At 37.5% G+C, this 15364-nt stretch overlaps 1 long non-coding RNA gene across 1 annotated transcript; it reads right to left on the bottom strand.

Annotated features, from left to right (window-relative positions):
- Window positions 1–5769: 5769 nt before the first annotated feature.
- LOC140143451 (uncharacterized) lies at window positions 5770–13162 on the bottom strand. The gene is made up of 3 exons (XR_011857750.1): window positions 13047–13162; window positions 7502–7689; window positions 5770–6729 (listed from the first exon to the last, which is right to left on the bottom strand). It is a non-coding gene; the product is annotated as an uncharacterized lncRNA (long non-coding RNA).
- Between the last annotated feature and the right edge of the window lie 2202 nt (window positions 13163–15364).

The following is a 15364-nucleotide window of genomic DNA, read 5'->3' as shown; positions in this document are numbered from 1 at the left end:
CTTTGTACATAACCTGGCTGTCTGATAAATTTGTGTATCGGTCACTTGGAGCTACAGGGTTTTTTCATATCTGTAGCCTCTTCATAGAGTGCATAGTTCATATACTTTATATGTAAAAGTCTCTGTTGATGTGATTTTGTTGTTGTTTATGTGACAAGCCATGACCAAAAATCACATTTTTGACCATTTTTGACCAAAAATCATATTTTTGACCAAAAATCACATTTTTGACCAAAAATCACATTTTTGACCAAAAATCACATTTTTGACCAAAAATCACATTTTTGACCAAAAATCACATTTTTGACCAAAAATCACATTTTGACCAAAAATCACATTTTGACCAAAAATACATTTTGACCAAAATCACATTTTGACCAAAAATCACATTTTGACTAAAAATCACATTTTGACCAAAAATCACATTTTGACCAAAAATCACATTTTGACCAAAAATCACATTTTGACCAAAAAATACGATATTGACCAAAAAACACATTTTTAACCAAAAATCACGTCAAAAAAAAAAAAAAAAAATCATTTTTGACCAATAATCGCATTTTTGACCAAAAATCATGTTTTTGACCAAAAAAAGATTCTGAAGACATAATAATGATAAAATTGGACGGATAATTTCGCATGATACCTGAATTTATCAGTCTCGCTAGAGTTTTCAAATATCACGCTCGACTTCGTCTCGCATGATATTTGAAAACTCTAGCTCGACCGATAAATTCAGGTATCACACTCAATCCGTCCAATTTTATATCAAACTTGGTATCAAACTGGAAATGGTGGGCTCAAACTTTGTATTGTGATAGTATATGGTGGCCTGATGTGCTGTCTAGTTTTGTGTCATGTTTATTTGCATATTTATGAATATTTAATGAGCTTATGTATATTTGTTGTAAATTATTTTGGGGGTACACACAAGTGTGCAAAATAGGTACCCATATAATACTTTCGCATCGCATATCTACGATAAGCACTTACAAAATGGGACTTTTGCTTTTTAAATTCTTTTGCTTCTGCCTTCACCACTTTGGCATTTTTAAAATATATGAAGCCAGTCAACAAGAGTGTAGGGTCCTGCTGCAAATTTTTTTTGTTTTTGTGAAATGCTGAGAATCCTGATAAACAACTTTGGAAATAAACTAGATTCATATGTGCATGATACAGGCCTGTGTATTTCAGAATTAAAGGTATGGGCTGCTTGTTTTATTGTTGACATATATATGTCTTTGTTGAGGACACAATGGTCAACACATAGCAACTGGTACCTTATTTCTTTTGTGCACTGTATAAATATAACTTCATTGAAATTTGGAATGTCATTGAAACGTAAAATTAACTCACTGTCATTTGGTCTTTGATCACATCATGCAATGGTTCTGTGAATAAAAATTTATTCTATACATAGATAACAACAATGGCTTTCCCTGTAGCATTACATTGTACATGTCTACCACACAAAATCTGTGAACACACACAAAAAAAAAATGAGTTTGATAATAATTAAGTGATTTTGAAGTACCTGGCATTGCTTGTGTATGTTAAAAATACCGGATAATGTTCCTGATAGCAAAACTGAAGCCCCAGAGATTTTGTATTAAAGAGGTTTCACTGTACATGTACCGGTATGTACACATGTATATGGCCATGGGTTTTTCACTTGCCACCCAAAAACGGTGTTACAGATTTTCTAAATGATATCTTTCAATTCATCATACCTTGTAAAGGAGTGTCATGGTTTCTTGGTCTCATTTGTAAGCTAAATAAACAAACCTGTATGAAGAATATAGCTTCTGACTCTGTATTCCGAGATTACCTGTTGTTGCATTTTTCTTTCAAAGTCTAGGGCTAACCCTACCCTCTACCCCACTACCAAATAAATGTTGTTTACTTATTACTGCAAGCAAGTAATAAGCAATGCATTCCATTAAGGGGGTACTACACCATGTACACTCCTGCCCAATTTTGTACCTATTTTTGCATTTTTCAAAAAAATTATAGCGCATTGGGAACAAGTAAGATGTGTATATTATAGGGGCAAGGACTACAACTACTGCAATGGAAATTCTATTTCAGCACAGACAATAGTTGTAGAGTACAGTCAAAAATGAGGGAAAACCATTTGATCAATAAATCACTTGCTTTGACTTGCTGAATTTTCAGTACAGTAGGTGTAGTCCCTATAATATACATATCTTGTCACCAATGTGCTATAATTTTGAGAAAATGCAAAAATATGCACAAAATCATTGGCCAGGGGTGTATAGTACCCCCTTAAGAAAGCCCAAAAATTGCCCTGTGCAAGTTCCTTCTTATCACGAAAACACCATGTTTTGACCCAATATATGGTAAAATTGCAACATTTTGCGCATTTCGCGCACACTGCCCCTTTACATAGCAAATTCACTTTTATTTTAGCCTAAAATTGCTGGAATTGACCATTTTCGTGCGCTTCACGCGCAAATGACCTACTAAGCGGAACAAAATGCTCATCTCCCTCTAAATTGTAATGCTTCCATCACGCCAATGTCGATCTTATACAGCAGGCCCTCTGCTTCCTCACAATGAGTTTGGGGCCTCCAAATGTTGGCCTGGCCCAGGCGCTGCTGGTGTGTTCTACAGTCCATGGCTTTGTTCATTCCATTAATCACCCGGGAGGCTTAAACAAAGTATAACTTTGGGTGGTCGCTTGCTTTTATATTATTTACAGAATACGTAAAATGGATTTTTATGTGCATGCTGTACGTGTTTGATACATGTACATGTGTAGTTCGATATAATAGTTAGTTGGATATAATATATAGTTGTGTAGTTGCACATAATGATGGAAGATCCTATTAAATCCTGCACAAAATGATGGAATAACATAATAAGTCGCTGGGCGGGGACTTAAATAGGGGCATGGGTGGTTAATGGAATGAATACTGTACATCCAAAGTTTTCCCCACATGCCCGAATGGTGGTGAGCAGGGCTGAATAATTTTTTTCTTTCTTTTATATAGGTAAAATTTCAGTTTATAATGGCAACATTTCCCTCAAAATGCCCCTAAGCTTCCTGGATGCCACATTTTTCTACATCTGATGGAAAGTCATGATTCTCTGGCCGGCCTCTTTTTATTAAGCCAATACAATAACAACAATTATAAGCTAATACACATCACCCTATTTGAGTCCCAGGAGATCCCTTTGTTATGCACTACATGTACAGTAAAATCTTTAAATCCAGTTTTGTTTCAACCGGATTGGTATAAATCGCATACTTCCATTGATTTTGGAGTTATTGTATAATTAAAAAGTCAAACCAAAATTGTAAAAAAATTGCTACTTTGGTCACAGGTTCGAAACCACAAGATAATGTTGGTTATTAAAAGACCAAATTATCTTTAAAAAAGTGAACATCATTTGATTTGGACCCACACAATTTTCAAATGTGTTTTGAAATGTATTCAAGTATGTTGGTTTCATGTGCATTTCCTCCATTTTTCCTCCAGCTTGAAAAGGCTAGTATTGACAAATGCTTGATCATTTTATGGCAAAAATTTAGCATTTTGGACTGGACTGAAATACTTCTTGTATTTAATCTAATAAAATAATAAATAAATTTGGTGAATAACAAATATAATGGTCTTGATACTGTCCAAATAAGGTTTCTTTTATAAAAATTTATTAGAAAAAAATGACCCAATATTTCTAACTTTTTTCGGTCCGTCACTGAGGGCAACCAAACATTTTATTTTGCACTGTGAAAGAAGACAGTCAATGTACGAGAACACAAGTTTATTTTCATATTCATCTGACAATTTTCCAAAAACAAAATGGAACAAAGCAACACAAATTAGATCTGCTGAGCTGCCACAGAGCACTGAAAATGCTAAAGAGCTGTGTTGTATTAGGCACAGTGCTCAGCAGACCTGAACATGTTCATACACTAAAAACATACAAATTATACAAAACATGCAAGTGCAATGTTGGCAAGCTTTGCAAAATAACAGAAAAAGATATCATCTTGATGTAGATTATTCATCGAGTCCATGACAAGTACTTCAAATTATATAAATTTTGAAATAAAAACTGGGATACAATTTACAAATATTGCATCTGGAAGTGCTGCACTTTTTAAAGGCATTTATTTTAAAGTGCTGAAATAGTTAACAGGGAAGATTGCGGGTCCCATGCATGGAGAATTATTGTAATGTAATACAATAATTGAAATCTTCCCCTTTCCTCAGTGGGCTGCTCCAGGGTGGCACATAGATTTTGGTGGGTATGTTCCCCTGCAAGTGGTGGGTCTTTAGGAGCTGACAGTGTACCGGTTAAAGGGGATCTTTTGGAGCTGGGAAAGTAAGTAAAAGCGGGGTTTTTATGCATGGGCTTTCTGGGTAAAATTTGCCAGAAAAAAAATCCAGAAATGTGAGAGATGACTCCTCCAACCCATTGGGGCAATTACATAAAAAGATATACTATTGCACTATTTAAACACATTGTGTGTACATCCACACCACAAGGGTGCACCCGCCATCCACCACATGCATCTCCCCCCCCCCCCCAACCTACCATCCAGGAACAAAAACCAGACCCAAGCCACACGGAGGCCACTCCAAATCATCCCCAAGCCACATTGCCTATATGTAGGAATACAGTAAACATTCCTAAACCAGGCAACCTGGGACGACCCCAAGCGACTGGGACCGGGACGAGTCCGGCATCCACACAAAGCCAACAAATGAAAAGAGACACATGCAGCAGCCGATAAGCCCATCCTCCCGATATGGATGTACACATTATTACAAGATGGAAATTTGCTCAGTGACCCCTGCCTATCTTTTACACCCCTCCACCACGGGCCACCCGAACCCAACCAACCCATCCAGCAACACCCCACGCCCACCCACCAGACCAACACAGGCCATGAAGACAGATAAAGTTGGTCACTGAGCAGAAAACCGAGACAACAAAATTTAAGAGTCCTGCTCTTCAGTACTGTTATTCACTAAATAATTTTTCAAATATTTTTTAAAAGACAGTTGTGCCCGGGGCGTAGCAAGCGGGGGGACAGGGTGGACGAATTCCATGGCCCCAAGGGTTCAGGGGCCCCGAACACAAAAGCGAAAATTAAATAAGGGCTGATAATGGAGATCAGGGCCAGATGGGCCCGGATCCAGGGCCCCAAAATTGCCCTATGCATCTTTCTTTTAACCCCAGTAACAGCATGTTTTTTTGCCAGAATAGGGCAAAATTGTTCAACTGTCCGTGCTTCTCGCACATTCAAATACCAAAATTCATGCTGGGGATAGTCTGAAATTGAATTTTTTTCGCTTTGCACGCAAATGTCCTAGTATCATTGGAACAAAATATGTTAGTCCCCCTCTAGGCCTATGTTATACGTAAACCAAAACTTGGCCACTGACTTGAGTGCACATGCCTCCGCATGTGAGTTTGGGGCTCCACATTTTGGCCTGGCCCAGGGCCCCATAAGGAAAATCTCGCCTTGGTTAAAAGAGCCTGTACTGTTCCTTGTTCATGGGCCCCCGATGCTCTTGCTACGCCCCTGGTTGTGCCCCCTGTTCCATTAACCTTGTTATGCCAGTCACACCCCATACATAAGAAATGGGCTATTCAAAAAAATAGATGCACACCCCCTACAGAGGAATTTGGATTTATGGACTTTTTTGTTGGAAACCCAGGCTTTTTTTTCACTTTTTTTTTTCAATTTGAGAGCTCATGTTTTACATTTCCGTGATTTTCCATTCATTTACCGTGACTTTGGCAACTGGAATTCCAGTCATTTGCAGAAAGCAAACTTGGAAATGCAGAAATTTCTTGTATTGAAAAGTTACTCCTCTATAAGGTGTGTGCACTTGTTTTTTTTTGGAATAGCCCTGCCCAATCGCCATCACATAATCTCACTTTATGATTTTTTTCTCAGTGGGATAAACAGGGCTTAGCGACCTAATTAATATCAAAATCACAGCAACATTGCAAAAAAAATTAATATATTTTTCAATTTGTATTTCAAATTTCGAATTGTTAATGTAAATATCTGATCAAAATGTTACACCCCCACAACTGTAATTCAGATATTTTTCAAGCTGTCCCAACATGTGGAATTATTTTACTGGTCAAAGTACATAATGTTATGCAGTGCATGAAAATTTGCTATTTTAATGCAAAAGTTCTACAGATTTGACTGTGTGTTATGATATTCCAAATATCCAACTTCCTCTTTTCTTTCTTTATGGTATTTATTTACTTGTTTTTTCCCCACTCAAAATTTTCCATCTCAAAATTTTGCCACAAATAATCATGACCCCTGGGCCTGCACTGTGGCCTGTGGTAAAGCTGGAACAACTTTCTTTCATTAGACAAAACATAATCACATTTTCAAAATAAACAATTCTTGTCTCTCTGTTGAATGCAGAATAAATACACACCCTTGTCTCTCTGTTGAATGCACAATAAATACACACCCCATATTTTCTTACTTACACAATTAAAAAGAAAATTCAATGTTTATAGCTTTATAGATGGTTATCACAACCACATTGTTTATGAGTTGACTTTATGGTACTGAGAAGAAAATAGTTCTTTCCCAGAGTTCTTTTTGAGATTGTTGAGTTGTTGGCAAGTGAATAGGTGGTAGTACATCACGATGTTGGCATCATCAGGTTTACAAGCTTGAATTGGGTCGAACATGACGTTGACTTTCCACATCAGCAACTGTAAAAAAATTGTAAACACAAAATTAAGATGTAATGCTAGAAATTTTCAGAGAGGCTTGTAATTTTCAGAGAGAACCTTAGAAATCAATTCTTTGTATGAAATGAAGTTAATACTCAGTAAATTTGTAAGGTGGTTGCCCTAGCTAAATGAGTCAATTAAATTCCCACACATTTATTTGTTTATTGTTTTCTTTTGGCAATGTGCATGACATTACAGGAATGTGTCATGATCAACGGGTTTGATTTGTGTTGTTGTCATGGTTATGCAGAATGTGTTTTTTAATGTAACTGATTTGTGGCTGTTTGTTTTATGCCTTGTTTTGGTGCATTTTTATAACATACCCAGAATATTTATATTTTGGTAACTGTGAATAATAAATAGTCAGTAAGATAACTGAGAGTCCATCTTATCAAAACATAAAATTGATAACATTTCTTTTTCTTCATGCATTTTGGGCGGGGGATGTTGTTGTTGTTATTTTGTATGTTTTGGTTTTTTATGCATTCTTGGAAAATGTAATGCTCCATATCTTGACTTGAAGATTCTGCTGAGTGCAGAGTGGTAGAATAACATAAAATTTCGAAGTTGCATAAATTCTTTAATTTCTTTAATTTATGATCATAGAGAATTGAAAGTTACACTTGAAAATTGAAAAGGAATTTAAAAAAAATGATGATGCGGGTGTGGACAAGAACCTAAAAAAGCACGTTTTAATATTATGCAATGTATGCTCTTACAGTGTATATTTAAAAATTATAACCCAACTAACCTGCATAATCATATCTGCATGCAAAAATAACTGTTACATATCCATGGTTTGCTTCAGCATCTGCTTGCATATTGGTAATACATGTAGGTAGCTTGCATCAATATGGTGTCTGTCTGAACCCTTCTTAGTGCATCAACAAGTTTGTCAAATATTTGGTGAAGCTTCCGTGACTGGTTCATCTTTTTTAACTGTAGGAAATGGTATATAAAAAATGAAATGTTTAAATAATCATCAACGCCAAGGGCTCTATACCTCAATCACCCAAAATACCCATTATACAATTTCATCAGGCTGTGCTTATCAGTATACATGTAGGCTAGGTAGGTATCTCTATAAAAATAGCCCCATTTTGGTCAATTTATCAATATTACATGGTGTGTCACCTCACCATATATATTTATACCAAAAGGCAACAATTACCAAAATGTCAGTATTATTACTTTGATTAAATAAAAAATGGAGGGAGCACAACTACAATATGTGGGAACCATGCACTGCAGCCATTGCATTGATGGTATTGGCTGTCTGACTGATATACTTTGAAATGCAAACAAAATATCACAGGTTCATATGAGCACTGTGAATCCAGGAAATGCATCACCAGAATTTGCACTGACTGCAAAAATGTTTGAAATCTGTGCTTTGTAATTGAAGGGGCTACCCTGAATAAAGAAAGTTTATAAACAAATGATAGTGTGATTGATCTTCTGTGTTGGCTCCACCGCAGGACACAGTTTATCCCAAAACATAATGGTCCTACGTACTGCCTTCCTCATATATAGTCATGAAAGCTGTAGATACTAGAATTGAGAAAAATTAAGAGTCAACCCTGTGCAAGTAATTAGCGTCAGAGTTATTCCAAAAGAGAATAAGGATTAGCATTTTTTGCAATGCCTGTAATTTATTCTGCTGATGTTTAAACCGGGTGTTTAAATTTGGATGAAGTCTCCTTTGATTATTAAATGTATCTTTGGAGCAAAGGTTGCCTACATGTTGAACAGTCTAAAATTTAACCAAAGTGCAATTTTAATAGCAACATTTTTGATCACACCATGTATTTTGCCTTGGATGTGCATGAATGAATTGGTCGCTATTCAAATTTGTCAAATTGCCTTGGATTGTCTACCCTCTGCATGCATCATCGATTTCTTCCAGATTTTGGTGGCAGTGGACTCATTGGCAGCACCATGGGGGGGCAAGTGCCGAGGCAAGTACCCCAGTCAGAACTCTTGCCCCAAATTAAAAAGTCAAAATTACGAAAATTGCCACTTTTTGCAGCAATTTTGCGCAAAATTTGTTGATTTTGCCCCCTGAAATTCACTTTGCGCCCTATGCCCCCTGAAAATATTCCTGGTGCTGCCACTGATTGGACTCTAGCCTCCAATGTGAAGGCATCATCAGTCTGTGGGCAAGGTAAGAAGTTACTAAGAGGTGTAAAAATATTACGACAAATAGGCAATTATTAACATGTTAAAAAAGTTCAAAAACTGTGCAGTTCCGGTATTGCTATTCAATTGCGTGGTGCATTGGGTGACATGTATTTTCATTGTCATTTGCCTATAATGATGATAACACACCCCAAAAAAAGCATTGTGTCTGAAGATTTCTGAAGAAACAGAAGCAATTTTCAAATTCCATTTCTGCATATATAGAGGAAGGCGCCATATTTAGCGTTAGCTTTTGATATTTAATTATTTTCTTTAGCCGGATGGAAAATAAAGAAAATAATTAAATGCCCAAAGCTAACATTAAATACTGCACCTCCGCCTTAAAGGGGTATACACCCCTGGCCAATTTTGTGCATATTTTTGCATTTTTCTCAAAAATTATAACGCATTGGTGACATGTTAGATATTTATATTATAGGGGCAAGGACTACAACTACATGTATACTGCACTGAAAATTCTGCAACTCAAGGCAAGTAGTTATTGATTTATAATGATTTATTGATCAAATACTGGTTTTCTCTCATTTGTGACTGTAACTCCACAACTGCTGTCTGTGCTGAAATAAATTTACCAGTGAGTGCAGTAGTTGTAGTCCTTGCCACTATAATATACATATCTTACTTGTCATCAATGCCGCGGGATCAATGCGCTATAATTTTTGAGACAAATGCACAAATAGGCACAAAATTGGGCAGGGGTGTAGTACCCCCTTAATGCAATACAGCAATACTGGTCAGCAGTACTGCATCAAGTGCAAAACTGGAACCAGGACAGCAGACGAGGTCATGTGCAAGTAATAATACATGATTCATACAAAAACGCTATGTAACAGCGTGTGTGATTGGTTGCATGAGAGCTGGGAATAAATTAGGGGTTCATTCATATATTTTCATGACTAAACGCTAAACAGCTAAACAACCGTTCATACATACTCGCTATATAACGGCGCGCGTGATTGGTCGAGAGCCGGGCATAAACAGCGTTTATGCCCGGTGGCCCGGATGTGCGATTGCAGTGGTAGGGAGAACGAACGAAATTTGTGGTTTTTAATGATGTTTCTTGTTATTTTTTGTTAATATTTTGATGAAATAAGAATCACAAAATGTTCTGGTATGTATGAACGGGGTTCATTCATATATTTTCATAACTAAACGGTTGTTTATGCCCTTGGGCCGCAAGCGGCCCCTCGAGCATAAACAATCTAGTCATGAAAACATGAACCCGTTCATACATACCGGAATAATTTGTGATACTTATTTCATCCAAATAATAACAAAGAATTATGAGTAACATTATTAACAAACATGATTTTCCTTGCATTTTCCCTACCCGGCGATCTCACATCCGGGACACCAGGCATAAACGCTGCCTGGCTCTCGACCAATCACATGCGCTGTTATATTATATAGCGTGTGATTGGTCATATTTTCATGACTAAACGGTTGTTCATACATACACGCTATATAACAGCGTGTGTGATTGGTCGAGAGCCCGGCTTAAAACAGTGTTTATACATCCGGTGTCCCGGATGTGAGATGGCCGGGTAGGGAAAATGATGGAAAATCATGTTTCTTAATTATGTTACTTGTAATGTTTGTTTGTTATTATTTTGATGAAATAAGAATCACAAAATGTTCTGGTATGTATGAACGGGAAGCGGCCCCTTGGGCATATAGCCATAAACACTGCCGTTTAGTCATGAAAATGCCAGAGGGACCGAATAATTGACAATTTAATATTTGTTGCGCGCATACAATGTACTATATTACTAGGATTCCAATTGAATCAACGCAGCTTTCAATAGCGTGACGTTTTTTGCATACACTGCGTGATGTACGCCAGCATGTGCGACTGTGCCTGAGTAAATGCGGAATGAATCCAACCATGCCAACACATAGGTATCCCAGGCAAACCTTAGTTTAACACATTTGCTAGTCAGCGAAATTCGCCGAGAACGGGGCCCAAACACAATGACAATATATGCATATTACATAGAAATTTGAATTTTTTTCGAGAACAGGTCGGTGAAGGAAACCTACATAAATATGTTTTCTATACTTCACTGGACCCAAATATATGATTTTTTATGGTGATGAGCCAGTCGCACATGGAATTTTTGAGGGATTTTGATAGCAGTTCCATTAAAAAAAGCTGATCGCCATGAGACTATGATCTAGAAACACCCCTAAATGCCGTTTTGGGGAATTTTGCAAGCAGAATCTTTTTGATGAAAGTCAATCTTGAAGTTTGACAAGATGTAACTTTGTTACGGAAAGTGCTATGACAAAAATGTTTTCAGTTTTGGCTTTCTTTACTCAAGGGCTATAATTTGATATGTAAAATGATGCAGTTTGATGGCAATTTTGAATTCACTGCCGGGATTCACTGGCATACCTACAACACACTCGTTCGTGTTGTAGTTTGAAAATAAATACATGTACGCAAGTATACGATCGCGGTTGGATCGAGTACAGCTGTTAAGGTTAGCCGAGAGTTTTTCATGCGCGTGATTTCGGAGGGGCGTAAGTTCATAACAGAAACAGCGAGGCAGAAAATGAACAAGCGTACCGGGCGGGACGTAGGCCTACTTACAATAGAATATCGATCCACGGTCAGACATGAAAAGGCTATGAAACTTCGCTTAGCTCGTGCCCGGAGCTCGGATGCCGGGGGTGGGGGGTGGCACAAGCCGTTTTCGGCAATTTTCACAAGGATTTTATAAATTTTAAAATTGATTGGGGGCACTTCGTCAAGCTACGCCCTGGAAAATGTGTTGATTTTGAATTTATAGCCTTGATATCTTTGATGAAATCAATGCTGCTATTCCCCTGATTACAATGTAAGGGTAGGCAACAACAACAATATCAAAAAGCAATCATTATTTGTAAATCGAATTTGGGATGAAAATCAACAAGACAGACTTAGCAGGCCTACAAATGTCTGAATTATATAAAGTGAAAAACAATCAATCACGATTCACTGCACTTAGCGAATCAATCAAATAAAACTAAAAAGAAAGGAGCAAGAAAGAATAAAGAAATAGTGAAAAGAGAAAGAAAGAGAGAGAAAGAAAATGAACGAAAAGAAAGAAAGAAAGAAATGAAAAAAAAAAAGAAATGAAAAAAGAAAGGGAGAAAGAAAAGAGGAAAGAAAGGAAGTAAAAATGAGAAAAAAAAAAAAAAAAAGAAAATTCAGCCACACGGAGACTCGAACCCACAAAAATAGTTCATATTAGATTCCCAGTCCAACGCTCTATCCACTAGGCCATAGATCAGCTTACGAAATTGACTATTCTCAAAGCGGATGATATAACTATAATTGGATGCAATTACATATGATTACAATCGCGTCCGCATTATGGCTCTTAGAATAAACACGCATGTCGGCGCTGAAATTTTGAACGAACTGATGGAGGAAAACCTCGTTTTTGCAAAACTAGCTTCAATTTGGAGTGAAAATCAAATGGAATAGCAATTGGCAGAATGTTGAGAAATAATGTAGGTATTCAGATGTCTAAATTAACGTCTCGTAATCAAGATATCGATAATTTCACAAACCAGCTTTTTCTCAAGCAAATTCTCCAAAATTTTCCCCAAAACGGGCTTTTAAAATTTAATCGGTACTGTATTTGGTTCTTCCCCATGGCAACATTATTTCTTTGATCGATTTGTAATACAATACGAAAAAAAGAAGAAAACAATCGCTCGGTGTGGATTTATACGGAGCGCACATTTGAAAAAAACCTCATGGAACCTGTTTTGATCTTGTGAACATGGTGGGTAAAAATGCTTTAAACGAAGGATTTTCAAATTTATTCTAATAATTTGTATATAACACACACAAAAATGTTAAGCTACATCCAATGCACCAACATTTCACTCGCTGCGATATTTGATTACTGAGAAAACTCTGTTTTAGAGAACAACTTTGTACGTCTTTTATACGTTTTTTATACGTCTCTTTGTGTAACCTTAAAGCTGCGTTTATTCAATCAATTGTATCATGCGATGGCACGCGCGCATGAATGATAATCTTGCTTTTAAAGTCTTGCTTTTAAAATCAAATGATAACAAATAGGAACATTATTTATACCAACCTTCAATTTCGTGATACGTAACTCGTGTATCTATATAGCCAGCCAGTCCAGGAAGCTTAAAAATCATACAACGTTCTACACACGGAGGGAGGTTTGTGCACGGTTTATTGTTGACAGTGCAGTGAGCGTCCAAAAAGGATTGTCAAGATGCAAGTCTTACGAAATGGCATTTCCTGAAAGACGTAAAAGTTTGTCGAAATTGGCCTACTTGGGCCAGCTTGGCGTAGACCGGGGATGGAGGTAGTGCGAGCCGTTAACCCTCTCCTATTATGGGTCGTTGTCGAGTTCCTACGGGAAGATCATTTAAAACAAACAAACAGTGGTTGACAGACTTTGCGTCACTGTTGCTCTAGTCTCAGCCCCGGTCTCAGCCCATGATTCGTACAAACGTCGTTGTCGGCAAATTTTGATTTTACTTCTCTGACGGTCTGGATTGGACTATCAACTTTATGGGTATAAATCATGGTTTTTGTTCTTGTCGCCCTATTTAACTCAGTTTGTAACCATATTGAAGGGACCGGGGAAGGGACAGGGGTTGCTGGAAAGTAATTATAAGTCGCCTAATTGGGCCCCCTTTGAACTGCAAAAGTATCGATTGTGTCCGATGATTGTGTTGACAAGCAGTAGTCTCCGCTGCAGCCAGTTTGGTTACGCCCATACGCCCAAACTGGCTGCTGTGGAGACTAGACAAGCAGGTCACTCCAACGAGGTCACTGGGTCACTCAAAAATCGCGACTCGATTGAGTATGGCAAGCCGTCATGTCCAAAACGTGTTGTTTTAATTGAAAAACATAAAATTGCATCATCGGAAAGGAAATTTCAAACTTTTTCTGGCTGACCTGATAGCTTATGATTTATTTAAACAAAATGTGGCAAAAAAGAAAAAAAGTTGAAAAATTATGTAGGTCTGGGAGCACGCCCATTCCACCTCCCTTAAGCAAGAAAATTACACATTTTTGTCGACTCTAGCCTTGCATTGCATTTCAGACAGAGATCCATGCAACTGGAACCATTTCAAACTCACAAGGTCAGAAAGCTTACCCGATTTCATACCACTGTTTCTATCAAAATTGTGAGGGAAGAATACCATTTTCCTCAACTCCATTTGCTCTATTCCGGCACAGTTGCGAGTACAGTTAATCGTAGACGAAAATTCTAACATGTGACTTAATTGCACTAAGTTTCCCCCAATATCGCTGGAAGATAATATCTTGGTCGGACCTAAAATCTTTGCACTTCAGATGTTTTGCTTCCTTGAGCTTTGGTAACGACATAAGTGTCTCCAAATATTCATATTTAATCCTCATTCAAGTCTGGGCAACGCTCTGCAGGGTCTATTGTTCTATTGTTTCCGATTAGAGCGCTGACATATTGGAAAATGTTGCCAATCAATATTCATGAGAGTGTACATTCAACGTCCAGTTTGCGAAATTGGGTGAGTTGTGTTTGGTAGGTGTGAAATACATCTGACTGGGCGTTTTAATTACGTAACGAATAAAGGCATTGACATCGTCGAATGGCTGCCCAGTGCTGTTATGTGTTAAGTTATTATATAGGCCTAATAATTATTATTAAATGTATTCATCATTCCTTTCTTTTCCCTTCTCTGTACTTATTCTTTCCTAGGCCTACATTTTATCACTCCCTCGCTCTCATTGTCCCCTCTCACCCTCCCTCTCTCATTCCCATAATTTTCCTTATATTTCTATTTATCTACTTGTCTTTATTATCCCTTCCTCCAGCCCTCTCTCATTCTCCATATCCCTCCTCCCTCTTCCTCCTCCCCCTCCCAAGACTTCTCACAGAGGTGAATCTGTCCCTCCCCAACCCCCTCCCCTCTTTGGGTACGCCACTATTTCTATACCAATCTCCTTCTTAAAATAAAATTAAATGGACATTTCTTAAAAACAACAAAATAGGCCTATACTTATACTTACATGTATACGTATAGCGATTACCATTATAGTGTAATATAGATATATGGACTGGAAATGGCAGCCTTCATACATTCTAATGTGTAATCGATCAACAAGAGCATTCAATTTATTTAAATGAAACACCTATCGTCAGGTGGGTGGTAAAGATGATTGCATCGACAGCTAAAGCCTCCTTATAGTCGCAGACCCACACAAGCACACATTTGGGATACATTGAGTACAATGGTACCACTTTACACATGACTGCCTTTACACATGACTGTAGTGTGGTCACTTATTGATACTCGCCTGTTGTGTAGAGCGTTAATATGATGCCGGATCAGTGACCAATTTAATGGCGGAATCCCTTTATTCGAAACAATGGTACCACTTTTATGAATA

This window comes from Amphiura filiformis, unplaced genomic scaffold, assembly GCF_039555335.1.
Source record: "Amphiura filiformis unplaced genomic scaffold, Afil_fr2py scaffold_22, whole genome shotgun sequence".
Classification (NCBI taxonomy): Eukaryota; Metazoa; Echinodermata; class Ophiuroidea; order Amphilepidida; family Amphiuridae; genus Amphiura; species Amphiura filiformis.
Note: the sequence above shows the minus strand (reverse complement) of the source record. Positions and strands in the feature narration are given on the sequence as shown.